We start from the raw sequence: 15567 nt of genomic DNA, 5'->3' as shown, positions 1-15567 counted from the left end.
TCAGTAGCTGGTGCTTATGTCTTACGTTACATACAGCAGGCAACAGAACAGTTTGGATTTTATGCTCCTACTTTCATGCTTTACTTTTGTCTCCCTAGAGTCTACTATGAGGAAGTGCACCAGAAATTTGGGAATTCAGCTGGAAACAGGAAGACTGGGAAAAAACCCTCACAACTGAGTCAGAAAAGCTAGCAAGTGATTCAGGTGAGTGTGATGTAAAAGGACAACGAATCATAGGGAAATTATATAACGGATATTGACAAAAGAGTTTGCTTTTTAATAATTTCATAAAATGCTTGCTTATTTTTGAGTGCTTCGAGTTTCCCAACAGCAAATCTTTACAGAAAAATGTGCGTGAGGAAGATAAAGACTGCTTCAACATCTTTCTGGGCCAAGTACACTTCACTTTCAAAATCTCAGTCCAACTCTTCATGCCAGATAGAGAGACTGTTGTTCTTTGGCTTCCAAAACGTGCATCAGCCATTACAAGCTCTATCACTTACAAACACATTGATCATCCATATTCTGATACACAATAATAGATTAGAAAACTTAACAGATGTTGACTACTTATAGGACTAACCTCAGAATGCCTCTTCAAAGCACAGCTAATTACCTGTCTTCTGCAATAAATCAATGATGGCATTAAGAAGGGGGTCCTGAATCCTTACCCTCATGACTACAGGCAGGAATTCCCAGTTCACACTCTACCAGTGAAATCAATGCAGGTTGCCCCTTGTGCCCATCTCAAAGGCAGGCAGGTGATGACTCAGAGCATTTTGCTTATTTCCTCCTCTACCCCAGTTTCCTGAGGAAGCCACAGCCTTCCACAGTATGATATGCATCAATCACATTATTATAACTGGTTCCTCATCCCCATAGCAAGGGCACGTCTGTTATGTTAGGGAAATCTGGAAGTAGTCTCGGTCACTCAACAAGACTGTTTGCCTCTGCTGTCCTATCACTGGGCTTACACCAACCACATGACAGAGAATGTCTGAACTTTCACTGAATTCCAGATATATCTCATCTGATGATGAGAAGCCGTGTTCCAAATGCCTCTTCAGGAAGCTCTGTGGCTTCTACCTGAAATGCTGGGTATCATTAAGGCTATAGGGACAAATATATCCATCTAGTCTCTCTGCCTGGAAACAGAAGACTAGAAGGGTTTCATTCCTGCCTCATTTTCAACAGTTATACTTGCATCAGAGTGTACCTTTTGTAAAATATCCATTCCTGATTTGATGATTTCTAATAATGGATGATCACTGGAAACACTGGTAGCCACAGACTTTGGTTACCAGCCCATTAATCACTGTAGCCATTTAAAAATTATCTTTAATTTCTAGTCTAGCTACAGTTTCCTATTTTGTATTGGAGCAGTAGGCTGAATATGCTTATTCTAAAATTTCTGTGCCTTCCATAATTTTTCTAATAGACTGTGATCAGACTAGCTATTTACCTCATCTTTTAAGAGCTAAACAGAGTGAACTTCATTAAAGTTTTGGTGCTGTTTTTCAGCTTTTAAATTACTACTGTAATTTTTTACTTGAAAAGTACTTAAGTATTTCTTGTCTGTACAACCTCCAGTAAAGTAGGTCTCTGGGTCTTTTGCTTGCCCTACTTCAAAGTGAATGGAGAAAAGGTATTTGAGAAGTTCTGAGAATTTACAAAAGCCTGATATGACCAAAAGCAGTCATATTGCTGCTGCTGTGCTCAGAGCAGGAGGTAGAAGAGGTAAGAGGGGAAAGCCCTTCCATTCATTAATCTTTTTCCAGAACTTTTATGCTCTGCTTATAATGACATGCTAAAAATTATCATTGGAACTGTTGTAATTCTTTGTCCTTTTGTTATTTTATTTTATTAATCAAGATGCCTTAAATCAAAAACTTTTATTAAAATCTATGCTTATTATATTATGACAGATGTTTGTAGCTTTATCCAAAAACATTATGGTAATCTGATAAAACCTGATGAAGAAGGGTTGAAGTGTTTTGGTTTTTTAAACAGATACTTCTTTCATAATGAAGCATACATTGATTGGTTCATTTTATTGCCTTTCCTTGCCCAGGCCTCTTCAGACCCATCTATTCTACCCTTCCATGCATGGATGTAAATAAGGTGTCGATGTTATGTCCTTATTCTGCAATGCCAGGTCTCCATTTTTGAGCTTAAATTTTAGAAGCTGTTATTTACCTATCACAAGATTCAAAAAAAAAAAGGGAAAAAAATTGTTCAAATCCCAGCAACAATTTGGTAGTTGCCAACTTCCACATTATCACAGAGGACCACAGAATGAGGAAGCTGAGATGAATCTCTGGATTGAAACCTGGACTGTTCCAGCCAAGTCCTGTAGTTTAAGGTCTTTCCTTACTGGGGATAGAGCAATCCTGGCTGAGTGTTTCTGTGGATAGCAGAGCTTCAGGGTGAAGGAAACCCATGGCATGCCCCACTTGCCAAACTGAAAGTACTTCTGTATTTGTGTGGCCTTTCTGTAGTATAAGGTGTTAGCATTTGAGTTAGACATAAATGTAATGACAGTATTTATTTTACACTCTGAAGATATATATTAGCTAGAACTGTTAATTTAACAATTTTTCTATTCTGTCAAAACTTATTTCATCACCTAGATTTGTATAACCCATGGAAACAAGAAACAAAACTTGTTAAAGAATTCAGGAGAAACAAATATACAAAATCAAAATACTTCAGTCATACAGATCGATTTTATGTAAAAAAAATTATATATAAAACACTGAAATTGAAAACTGCATTGACAACAATTTCCATAGCATGTAGCTTCCAGGGTAAAGCACTGAATATTTTCCTCCCTTGTTTATTTAATGAGAATACTTATCTCTTTTTTCCGCCATGACGCAAGTGTTGAGTTAATCTTTTAACTCCTACAAAGGTCATAAGAGTAGGACAGTAATTGGTGGCTGGGCATTATTCACCCATCACTATATCTCATTATTCAATTATTGCAATGTAGTGATAAAACACCCATCAAAGTTAGATATATGGTTACAGACAAAGGTCAAAGGGAGATCATTTACCATCCAGTATTTCATTTGTTGCTTCTAGTTATGAGGGAAAGAAATCCTTGCAGTTATCCTACTTTCTTGAGCAACAAGAAGAAAGTGTCAACAGACTTCAGCATATGTGGGGAACTTAGGACTATCTGATTCTGTCCTGCCAGACTTGTTTGTGTATATTAAAGCTTTATGACATTATCCAAAGTCAGATGAAACTACTTTTTCAAGTAAACTTCAATCAACCTGCAATCAAGACTTACCTCAAAAGAGTTCTAAATCACTAGGATTAGCGACTACCTCTTTTTATTGCACACCACTATTGTGGAAAGTGTCCACTCTTAAACAGTGACATCACATATATTCAAAACAAAGCTAAATGAGGGATAGACCTTGTACTAAAGAGGAAAGGTTAGGGAAAGGTGCATTTTCTGTTCTGTATAAAATATATTCCTGTGGTGATTAGTGGCCAAAGTGAGTGTAGTGTTAACAATATTTAAGACAAAAATCCATCAAGATAGAAAATATAAATGGACAATGACCTGAGCAAATAAAGACTTTCTGTTATATAAATTGTGCTACACAAGTCCATGGGCTAGAACACCTACATTTTACAGTCATCATCATCTCTAAATGTACGTACCTAAATACAAACTACTCTGGGCTATGGCTATACTGATGCACACTCAAGGGCCCTTCCAAGTGAGCCACAGTGACCCCTTTGACTGGCAGATGAAGGGCAGCAACAGGCCTGGCTCGGTGCAGGATGGATTGAAGAAGTGCCTTTCCCCCTCAGCACCATGTCTGAAGTTCTTGTGTTTGGTTTCATTCAGAGTGGGACAAGCCCAAACCCTTTCGCATGTTCTCATTGTAGGCAATCGTTGCCACACAATTGTTCAAACGAAAGCCAAGGGTTTAACAGACCCAGAAAGGGGCAGAGGGAGTGGAGGAATGATTCCATAATTCTGTAACTATTTTACCATTTTACCATTTTACCATTTGAACTTCTGCAAATAAATTAGGCTACAGGAATAATTCTAGGAAACAGCTGTGCATTATATGCTTAGATACCTTCTCAGGTGTTTGTATATAGAGAGGGTATTTGAATAATACTGTTCAGGTTTTATTAACTCTAATGTTTTCAGCCACATCTGCACGGAGTGATCTAGTTGAAAACAAATGCAAATAAGGAGAGTTAAAGCATGTCTGATGTGAGCATTGGGGTGTTTATGCTATACCTCACACATACCCAACAAGCAAGTCTACCCACTTTTTTATTTGCTATTTACCCTTATGCAGTATGTACTCCACAACTCTCTTAACGTGTATTGGCATGTCTGACCCCTATGTGGAAGATGAAGAGGATTCTATGCTTCAATCCATGTCTACCAGGCATTAGACTAATGCAAAGCAAAGCAATAAATTATACTTCTGATTTGGTTATGCTATCCCCCTGACTAAACAGTGCTTCTGCTCATTTTCTACTTGTCTTACAATGGGAAAAAATAACTAGAGAAAGCAACAATGAAGAGGGATCTGTATGTATATAACTTTTTTTGTTTAGCTTGAAACAAAGGATTTTTTTTGTCTTTAATAAAGGACTAAAAAAAAAAAAAAAAAAAAGATAGAACATTACCTGTTTTTCACATGCCCTGAATTTCCAGAGTTGACAGTACCTTTCTTTTTCAAATTTCTGGTCATGTTGAAATGGAAATTTTAGTTACAGTTGTTTTGTTTAATAGTGGCCAGTTTGAAACATGTTCAACACCGTTGACCAAAACATTCACAACTGGAATTAAAATTAAATTTGTTCAAGGACCTACAGTGCTACAGGGTGCTTTATCACTTGAAGGAACAGGAGTCAGATTGCAAAATGTTCACACAGTAACTCAAAAGCAGCACTTGAATAATTCAGCTTTACAGTCCTGATATACTTCTGTAATACCTGCTTCCAAAATAGATTTTCCTTTTGGACTGGTTCATTTGACCTTTCTACAGAGCTTGTTGACTTGGAACAGGGGTACTCCAAGCAGGTACACCTGCACAGCCAAATAACCAACATGTCTGAGCCAGGCTCAGCACATGGAGGTGCACCTGGGATGGAAACACACAATTAGAAGAACTGAGGCACTACAGAAAGGCGGTGAAAACAGACGTGGAGCTGAAACAAGTTTTTAAGAAATTAAATAGGAAACATGAAAAAACAAGATTTTGTAGATTTTCAGGGTGGAGGAAGGCACAAGAAAGGGTTAAAAACTGAAATTGCAGTCACTTAATTTTATAAATCAAAGTTTATTAACCTGATTAAGTTGCAAAGGGTTTAGTTTTAAATATGTATATATGTAAAAAAGGTGAGTGGAAAATGTTTGCTGTTTGAGTTAGTAAAATTTTGCTCTGCAACAGAGGTATGAACTCATATTACCTTCATAAAAGACACTGTTCATTTATGAATCAAATTTAATTTGTTGCTTGTTTACTAAAGATTTTATGCAAACAAATACAAATAAACTGTCCTAGTTTACTAACATAATCTGGAGAACTAGATAAACCTTTTAATGAATATTTTAGAAGGCTGAAAAGCCAAAACAAAACTTTAAATATAAATTAACTCAGGTTAAAGGGAGATGATGTTTCAGTACCAGGAATTCAGCATGAGGAAGAAAAACAATTTTTGTACAGTAATGAAGAGAATTTTAGCTGCAGAAATGTTATAGTCCAGGCTGGTGAAGTGCAAATCATCTGCTCTTCAAGCACTATGCACTGACTGGAGTATTAAGGGGAGGGGTTTCTTTCATGAAAGTGTGTATTAATCATAGATGTGGTACCAATTCACCAAACCTTCATCATTCAAAGAAGCTACTATTTTAGGGAAGGAATGGCAGGTTCTATTTTGGCCAGGAAAAGGCCTCTCCACAGCCACAGGACCAATCCTTCAGTGCAGGAGCAGTGCTGATGGGCTGCAGCCTTCTTAATCTCCTAATAAAGGCACTTCAGTCCTGTTGTGTTCCTGGTGGAAGCCATATTTGTAAGCAACAACACCTTTCTGCCACCTCCTTTTGGCAGCAGAGAGGACCAAGAGAGGGTGAAAAATCAAAGCAATAGGCAGGACTGTGTGGGCCATAAGAATGGTCTGACACTAACCCTGATAATTTAGGAGAGAGTACTGGGATAGGAGGGTACATTTCTGTTACAGAATTTAAATTGAACCAAAATGAGATCATCCTACTGGTATCTGGAAAGGAATACCTGGTAATATTAGAAACTATTAAACATTAACTTTAAAAACAAGATGGTTCACATTGGCAGGAGATGCTCCTCTAGCCCTCACAAATGCCTGTGAGTGGCATAGCAAGAGCTTTGTCCTATAGTACCTATAGTTCTTTATCCCAGAGTAACTTGACACAGTAAGAAATTTTATATGTATCTAAGTTAAATTCTGACTTAAGGAAAGTGGCAGTATCACCCTACACTAAATTCATAATCTTAGAAGATTTTATTATGTCTAATCCAGGCTCTTCATAGATATGGTGTCTTTGGTGCCTTTTTTTACCTCCTATCTAAAATCCTTCTCTCAGGTTCTTTTAGGAATGGACCGATTCACATATTTGTGTTTCTGAAGTATCTCAGATTTTGCTTCTCATGTCAGGAGTTATGTTTGAGTTGCACTTAGTTCAGATGCCCCTTCCTGAGTCTTTTGTTTCTTTCAACTTAATACTAAGTTCCTCTTTCACCTCTCCAGAAGCCGTATTAGTTCAGATCAACAGTTCATGTTAGCCTGTTATCCAGTCACTAGGAGCAAATGCCTGTGGAAGAATAAAGCAGGGCAAGGCCTTGTGGATGCTTTCCATGACTACTGTCTCATTAACCAAGAGTACTTGGAACATTAAATAATTTTCAATTCACCTACAATTTACTTGTTTATTTTAATACATGCAACTGTAAATACATGTCCTACCAAAATGATTTGCAGGAGCAAAATTTAATTTAGTTCTCTTTCTTCTATTTCAGGTATCTTACTTGCATAAGGAAGGAGCCATAAAGAGACATAGCCACCATTAAATTCAAACCAAGGTAGGATAAGGGTAAGAGATAAGTGTTTGAGAACTAATACTTTTATCTTGTTAAACTGTGCACTGAGATTAATATTTAACATCTTATAGTTCTATGATGCATGTTGGATTATGACTCAATAATGACATTTGAACCATCCATACAGTGCAAACTTGAAGTCTACTGTAAAAGAGAAATTAAATACAATGAAAATAGAAACAAACAAACAAAAAAAAAACAACTTAGAGTGTCTTACTGGTTCCCTTTTCATATTGTAATGTGGAGTAATGACTCAAGAAAACTAATGAAGAGAATGACATGGCAAGAAGACCAGTGGGTATTTTGGTTAGTTCCTGGTATAGCTAAGGAAACCACAAAACCACATCAATCTCTATTCTGCTCAATCAGTTACAACAGAAAACTTCTCTGATTTTGTTTCTAGAACTGCAAACCACAAGACTAAAGAAGGTTTTGCTTATTCTCAGCAATTAACCTAGATTGCTTTCAGAACCATGTTGACATTTAAAAGCAGCATGTCAGCAGTGCTTGGGTGTGACGTGACGCAAGTGCCGGTACGGTGTGTGCCTCAGGGACTGAGAAATCTTAATGCGACTATTTTCTACTTCTTACAGAAACTTTTGATTCCTGCAAGAATCAACACATCTCCTAGCCATAATTTATGTCATGCTACAAAGGGAAAAGGTGGTTATCAGTGCATTTAAATAATCAAGCTTTATTTTCATGTATCAACCTCTTCACAAAATAGGCAATGAATAATACAAGTTGGGAAAAAAGATTGTTCTCTGTTCTTGGCAGTTCTTAAGTGATTATGTATAGCAGGACTGATGACTACTAATCTAAAAATAATGTTGTTTTCTTTGCTTAAAAGATATACCATTACCTGCTTATGCTTCTCACCTAGCAGTATGCAGCAGATACAGCCAAGCATGCACCTATCCCACTGCTTCAGAATGCTGCTGAGATCAGCAACCAATAATTCAGCCACACACCTAAGAGATTTTACATTTGGTGGTTATGTCCAGCCATGTCCCTGAATCACAGTGCTGCCCCAGAAGGGGTCCTGAAAGTTTTCTTAGCAGTGTCCACAAAGCCTTCTCAAAGCAGCTATGCAAGACAGATGCTTTAGTATCCCTAGAGCAGAATGGAGATGCTCCATATGTCACAATTATTGGAGGACTATGGGATCAAAGCAAGGCTGACCTATTTAGAAAGTTTGTCCCCCACCAGTACTGATGACACAGACATGTTCAACCATTGGCTTCTGGGTATGCAATAGCAGAGCTGTCTAAACAGCTGCAGCACAGTCAGGAATCCAAGAACATAGCTGGAAATGTTTTCTGTTTCTAAAAATGCCTAAACCTTGCAAGTATAATTAAATCTTTCTGTAATTGGAAAGCCCAAGCATGGCATTTTTCTTTGAGGCAGATCATAGTCAAATAGCTTTCAGTTGTAAGTATAGCAGTACTTTAAATCAATTACTGCAGTCTTTAAACTGGAAATAACCTAAAAACACCTCTGTGACATCTGTAACAAAATAAATGCCTGCTTAGCCTTCCTACCACAAATTCCATCAGTTCTTCTTTTTCCATTGGGCTATGAAAATAAAGCTTATGTAGAAATTAGCTCGTAGGTTATTGCATACAAACAGTAATCAAAAATGGGATTTTCTTCTCATTTTATGAATCTTTCAGCAACATAATTAGTAGGTCAAATATATGTTGATGGTCCAGATAACTGTATGTGACAATTAATATTTTTGGAGTATTCATGATTTGGTAAAGAGAAATATGAGCAAAGTCACCTTTATTCAGAATAGCCAAATCCAGAAAGAATATCAGAAAGATTTAATAATGGTAGGTGACTAATACTGAAATATCTCGGTCCTTCAACTTTTCCTAAGGCCTCAGTAAGCAAATGATACAGCACAAAAATTCAGTTCAGATATTTATGTGTTTACTTAGCAAGGGACTGTCTGAAATGGTGTCAATCTGCAGAATGTCTATGACCTGTTTAAAAATGTACTCAAAGCTAGTCCTCTATTTGAGTGATTTCTAGGCAAACAAAAAGACCTCACATGGCAGTCACCCTACCCCATCATTACACTCACCTCCTAAACTGCTTCATCCTCATGAGTGCTCAGTGAGAAATATTTTTGAAGTCTTCTGTTAATCAGCACTAGAGTAGATAATATATTCATCATTCAAGAAGAGTTTTGCAGGTTACGAATTATCAAAATGTGTTAATCCTTCTTCTCATTCCCTACAGAAGCATTCAGATAGTCCTCTATTGATAAAACAACATCTTCCAAAACCAGATAATTTTGTAAGAATGAAGCTTTCCTAGTCTAAGTGTCTAACTATAAAATATATTTGAGTACTAGATGAAAAGTGAAAAAGTAAAAGAATATCTTCTGAGCAATTTCCTGGGAGCTCTTTTTGTAGGAGTATTGAGTATTAAAATCTACCATATACTTTGTAATCCATGGAATTGTTTTGGCTAAGTACCCTGACACTTCTAACATTAATGGATGAGTTCTTACCCATCACATTTTTGCTGTCAGTATGCTTTTTAAAATTAAATATAAAAATCACCAAGGAGAAAGATTAATACTACTAAATGCCCCAAATGTACTTAAAAATTTAGTTCTTCAAATGTTGACCTTCACAAAACAGAAATTAGGCTTACTTCCAAGGACTTTATTTTTTAAGACCTTATGCAGTATTTTTATGAACTAAAATGAACCCATTTGATGTTATGAATGTCGTTTTCTGGGGGGGAGGAGAGATTTCTTTTTTTTTTTTTTTTAATCAGACAGAGTTGATGGTTTAGCAAACATATGAGCCTGATTCTGAACTTCCCTGGTAGTAACAGTTTTGGAGATCTGTGACGTGGGATGCTATTCAAGAAACACGTGATAGGCATTTAGCTTTCTAAAATGTGCAGTGTGTGAGATGAACCAAGACAGAGTAATTGCAATGCTTTCCAGGCCTTTTCATTTGAAGGCTTCCAGTGCCTGTTGTGGCAAATCTCAGCTTGGCAGTTTTCCACTTCTGGAATAACTGCATCTTTCTTCATTGGTCATGCTTCCTTCCCTTTATTTCTACTGTAAGCCTGGCCCTGAAGCTCTCAGCTTTACTTTATTTACCTTGTTGCTTATGCTATTTATGTTCATAGGTCCATGCTATTTATGTTCTTAGGTATTGGGTGTATATTTCTTAGAGGGGAAAAACAGGCCTTTGGAAAGAAAGACTTCTCTAATTTAGTATGTTCTTGCTTTAAACTGCATGATACTAGATTTCTAGATGGCTTTTCTACGATGGGAAGGCACTGAACTGCAAATTTCCCAGTGCCTTTGTCCTTTGCCGTGGTGAAACACCTGCCAGTGGCACCCTGGGCTGACACAGCTGGCCCTTGGCACGGTACAAAGCTGTGTGTGCTTCCAGTGGTCTCAGGGGACTCAGCCTGCCATGCTTCCTGCACCTCTGTCTGCTACTTTGTAGAAAGGGAACCACTGTAACCCATGCTCACAGGATGTACATGCTCTCCTTTCCTCAGGATATCAGCAAGCACAGGTTTTCCAGATCTCTGTCTCTTTACAGGCTCTTCTCTCAGTTTTCTTCCTCAAGAACATGATAGCAGCAATACTTGTACAGATGCCAGAAAATTTAGCTGATGCAGCCAGTCTGCAGACTTCTGGGAAATAACTAAAAATATGTTCTAAATTTCCACATTCCCAATTTGTTGCCACTCTTGAGCATTTAGTTTGAGCTCTCCCTTCTTGCATGTGCCTTGTTCTCCTAATTAGGGTCTCTTTTGCCACCTAAAATTATTGCTATTCTTCTGTCTTATATAAGTTACTGATGGCCCACCATTTCCCTAAAATGATGGGTGACCCTTCCATAATCTCTAATTGTTTTTGAAAGCTGACTGTCATCATCTTCATCAGGTGATTCTTTGACTTCTGAGTCCACTTGGTAAAATCAATTTCTTTGGCACAGCTATTTGCTTAGCATATCCACTTTAGTGCTCAGATAAATCTATTTACATGCTAATAAGTCCCAGTCCTTCTACCACTCAACTCAGACAGGCCCAGTGTATTTTTCAGTGCCAATGTGTGCCTCAAGAGGATTAACCCATTGACTTTAGATAATACAAAATTAAATTACTAACTTTGTTACTCTTCATGTTCCATAAAAAGAATGCAGAAATATTTCTTTCATGCTCAGTATCCTTACATCCCATCAGCATTATTCAGCATCCATGGGCTGTTTGGAAAGGAGATTGTGCCTGTTGCCTCTTATTCAGATGTAAAGATATTCAATTGAATTCAATCTCCCTCATCAAATATCAGCATTACTAAATATTTTTGTATGGCTGTGCATTGTATAGTGCTTAGCATCCTTCTTGCAGAGCTCAACAGAGTTATCACATGGCCATGGAATGAGTTAGAATTATATTTCTCCTCTCCTGGACCAGATTATTGCACTGAGACAGTTTCTAGTCTCAATTATGCTAGAAGCAGTTAGAACACTGGATATTTGCCAGCACAAGATCAGATTTTGACTCATTGATTTGTGTTTTGTGCTTTTTTAGTCCTCATTTTCTTTTCACTATGAAACTTTGTGACATAGTCAGAAATTAGTTATAAAATGATGTATTTTGCTAATGTGTTTGGAAAATTCTATTCAAAGCAAAGTTCTTAAATAATTGGGTGTGCAAGCTTTTGTTCTATGTCCTTTGAATACCCACACTGTTAGCCACAAAAGCTTGGCTAAATCTATGTTAAATTGTAGACATTTGAAATTACTTTTAGTTATTAACACAAATAGTTGATTCTAAAATCCTCTGTGCCCTAAGCAGTATGCTGTAACAAGTTTCTCTGGTTTGAGGTGTATTGATTTTAGACAAACTGCCCTCTTTTTCTGTGTATTATGCATGACTTACCAATAAAAAAAAGAACCACAAATTATTGTTTTTCCAACAACTCCTAGAAAATAATTTTATATATATATATATAAGCACATCTATTGTGCAACTTACAGCTTGCTTAATAACATCGGTTTTGCTTTCTCACAAAAAGTGGGATAACTTGATTTAAGTCCCTAAGGTATAGGTCACTGTGAGAACCATTTTCAAAATTTTGGTCAACAAATTCAGCTTCCAAGCATTCTAATGCTCTTGAAAACCTTTCCTTTCCCAGGCATCTACCAGGCCTTCCCATCCATTAAGTCCACTCATCTCTTACTTTGAAAGTTTGTCCTGTACTAGGAGAATAGATTTTTAACTTCTTTAAATAAGATTTCTGCTTTGTCAGTTAGCAACAAAAGTAGGAATTAGAATTACCTTATTTGTAAGATTTTCACCTCATTCTTTTACCAACCTTTTCCTGGAAGAAGCCATTACTGGCAATCTGATAATGGAATACATGGAACTAGTTTCCAAGAATTCTTTGGATTTTGTTTTCCAAAATAAAAAGTAGCGGCAGAAATTCACACTCTCATTTGTTTCCACACACAGAGAAGCCTGAAAACAAGCTAAATGAAACCTTCTCAAACTGGACCAAATATTATTCTCATTTACACCCTAAAAATCAACATGAGTGAAGCAGGAAGCAGAAAATAAACTACTGACTGCAGTAGTTTTAAGTGAATAATCTGTTTGCTTTAGTTTGCTATGTCCACCCATTTTCCCTACTTTTCATTTGCTTCCACTTTGTATCCAATTGATGGCATGAACACATACAAGTCTACCTACAACATCCAGGAGTAACAGTGTTGGCTCATCTTCCCAGCACCTTTCCTGCAAAACAGCACAGAACAGCTAGAACAGACTGGAAGATGTGCCTGCAATTCACTTTGAACCCGTGATGTGTCTGGCTAGGTCAGTGAGCAGTTGTGAAATTATATTTTTCCATAGGAGGGGGTACTTTGCAAAGATAGCAGGGGAGAGATGAGTCATATTCTTCAAGAGATAAACATAGGTCTCTCAAAATATAAAAGAATGATTTTATCCTGGATGAAATAATCTTACAGTGCTCTGCTTAGTGAAATATCTCTTTCTAGAGTCTCTTGTGGAACATATTATTTTACTGCTACAATAGGGAGCAAAATTACAATTTGTCTTTCTTAGCAATGAAACCCCCAATAGCAGCCATTTCAGTGAAATGCTGCAATGTTCAAAATGTTCAAGATACTCAAAAAGTCCCAGGGGCTCTGCCCCTCAGGGACTGGGACAGCCGCGCTCCCAGGCACGAGTGGAAATCTATGGGGTTTGTCCACACCACTGGGCAAAGTGGAAAGGAGTAGCAATATGTACTGGAAATGGAAATGGTTTCCCTAGAAAAGCAGGGTCCTTTTGTCCAGGCTGGTCAAATATGTGCTATCAAAACTGTTCTTCAGTGGCAGACTACTCTCATTAATTGGTTGTTGGATTTTTTTTTATTAAAATACATCTCTTATCCTTGGAAAACTGAGTTTTCATTATTTACATGGGGAAAAAAAAGAACCCTTACGAACATAGAAGGTTTCAAGTAAAAACTGAAAAGCATCCAAAATTTTTCCTGTGAAAATAAAGGCCTTTTTTGTTCATGTTTAGTCCTTGCCTCTTTTACCGTTCCGCAGCGAGTTTTAGAGTTATTAACAAATAGAAACCTTTGTTAAAAATTAGTTCTGGTTAGAAATATGTCACAAGAACCTGCCTACAGGCAGAGACCATCTAATAAATATTTTCCTTTTAATTTTTTATTCTTTTATCAATTTGTAGTGAAGTCCTCATTTATTGAACAAATAGTGAAAACATTGAGCAAATACTGAATAAATAGGCTTATTACTTGAAAATAGATAATAAACTTTACCTCTTTGGCATAAGAGTGTACAAATGTGCTTCCTAGAAAATTTATCAATTATGCGATGTAGACCAGAATGCAGCCAGTCAGAGTCTTCAATGAAAGACTATAATTTTACAGGAGTCTGGGACCCTGGACATGAGAACAGCCAGCAGAAATCTGAAGTTATGGAGAGTCAGTGGAGGAGGACCATGGTCAAAGCCACAGGCTGGAAGAATGACCACTGCTGCAGCTTTCTGAACATACAGAATGGAGAAAACTGCATTTATTGAAGCTGCAGAAGATGATTTGTCACTGCATGCAAAGTGAGATAATCAGACTCAGTAAGCGAGTTTAGAGTATCTTAGACTTGCTTGTAAAAAAAGAGTGCACTTCAGCAGCACTGGCTTTGCCTCACCTGCCTGGTTAAATCAGACACATGAATGTCTTGCATGACAGGAATGCTACAAAACAGCCAAAGCAGCCCTTCTGTTTTTCAGCTTGGATATACATATATTACTGAAAGGAAATATTTATTCAACATTCGAGAAAAGAACAGAGCAGAACTTTGAAGAGAGATTAAGTATCTAGTTGGGGGGGAGTTTGCGTGTTTGTGTTGTTCTGATACCATACAAATAAAAAATTTAAAGGGTGGGGTTTGTGTCTTTTTTGCTGGATTTTTCCCTCCAGGTCAATCTCCTGTGAATGCCAGTGAGACTTCTGGGGTAAAAAGATCGCAAAATTTAACCCATGTTACACTATAAAAATGTAATGATGCAAATGGTTATATCATAGAAATAAAGTATATTTCACATACCATAGTTTGGGAAGGAAGGAATACAAAAGAGTTATCTCTATGTATTTGTAAATATGAAGCAAATTAAATTTATATAGATAGATTTGTATTGATAGAAAGCAGGGATATTTCTAGATACTGCATCTGTGTGAATGTTTTCAATGTCTGACTTAGTAAACCTACATTTAGTTGTTTTCAATATTACCCATAATAAGATTCACTTAGAATGAAGGATGTGTCTGGGTACAGGCATGCATATATGCATAAATGTAATATCTAAATTAGTTCTGAAACATTTATTTCAAGGTTTACAGCAAAACATTTTAAGATACCACTGTATGAATTAGAAATTATTTTAAAGGTAGATGTTTCAATGTGATGACATTAACACAATCTCAGTCTCTCCATCTTCTCAGTTCCCTCCAATTATGAAAGCACAACAGAAATTTCAAAATCTGGTTTTTAGTTTCCTTTACTTCTCTGACTGCAATCAGGAGAAAAGTGAAAGCCAGGACCTGATCACAGCATTCATACCAGTGTCTTATCACTACTAAGTCTTTTGGACAAGGGATCAGAATTCAAAACAGAAGCAGGATTTTCTTTACCACTCTAAAAACCAGGTGCATACATTTCTGTCCTTCTTTAGTGAAAAAAAACAAGGACAAGACATGGAAGGTATCTAATGTAACAGAAATAAAGCAGAGCACAAGACTTGTTCTGCAGATACCATGAAAATAGCACCTGGCAATTTTTGTTATCAGAGGCTTTAGAGCAGTTTGTAGTATGAATTTGTTTTGAAACTATTGGGACTAGTAAAAGGATTTGTAGAAATAAAGAACGGAGAG

General features: G+C 36.9%; 1 long non-coding RNA gene across 2 annotated transcripts in view; it reads left to right on the top strand.

The window, feature by feature from the left end:
• Nucleotides 1-14556, top strand: part of LOC139674958 (uncharacterized) — a 60716-nt gene extending 46160 nt beyond the window's left edge. For both annotated transcript variants that reach the window (XR_011698389.1, XR_011698390.1), the window contains exons 4-6: nt 99-204; nt 7041-7103; nt 14068-14556. This is a non-coding gene — a long non-coding RNA (uncharacterized lncRNA). The remainder of the gene's footprint in view (nt 1-98; nt 205-7040; nt 7104-14067) is intronic.
• Nucleotides 14557-15567: the final 1011 nt, after the last annotated feature.

Source organism: Pithys albifrons, chromosome 8 (genome assembly GCF_047495875.1).
Source record: "Pithys albifrons albifrons isolate INPA30051 chromosome 8, PitAlb_v1, whole genome shotgun sequence".
NCBI classification, from domain to species: domain Eukaryota; kingdom Metazoa; phylum Chordata; class Aves; order Passeriformes; family Thamnophilidae; genus Pithys; species Pithys albifrons.
Note: the sequence above shows the minus strand (reverse complement) of the source record. Positions and strands in the feature narration are given on the sequence as shown.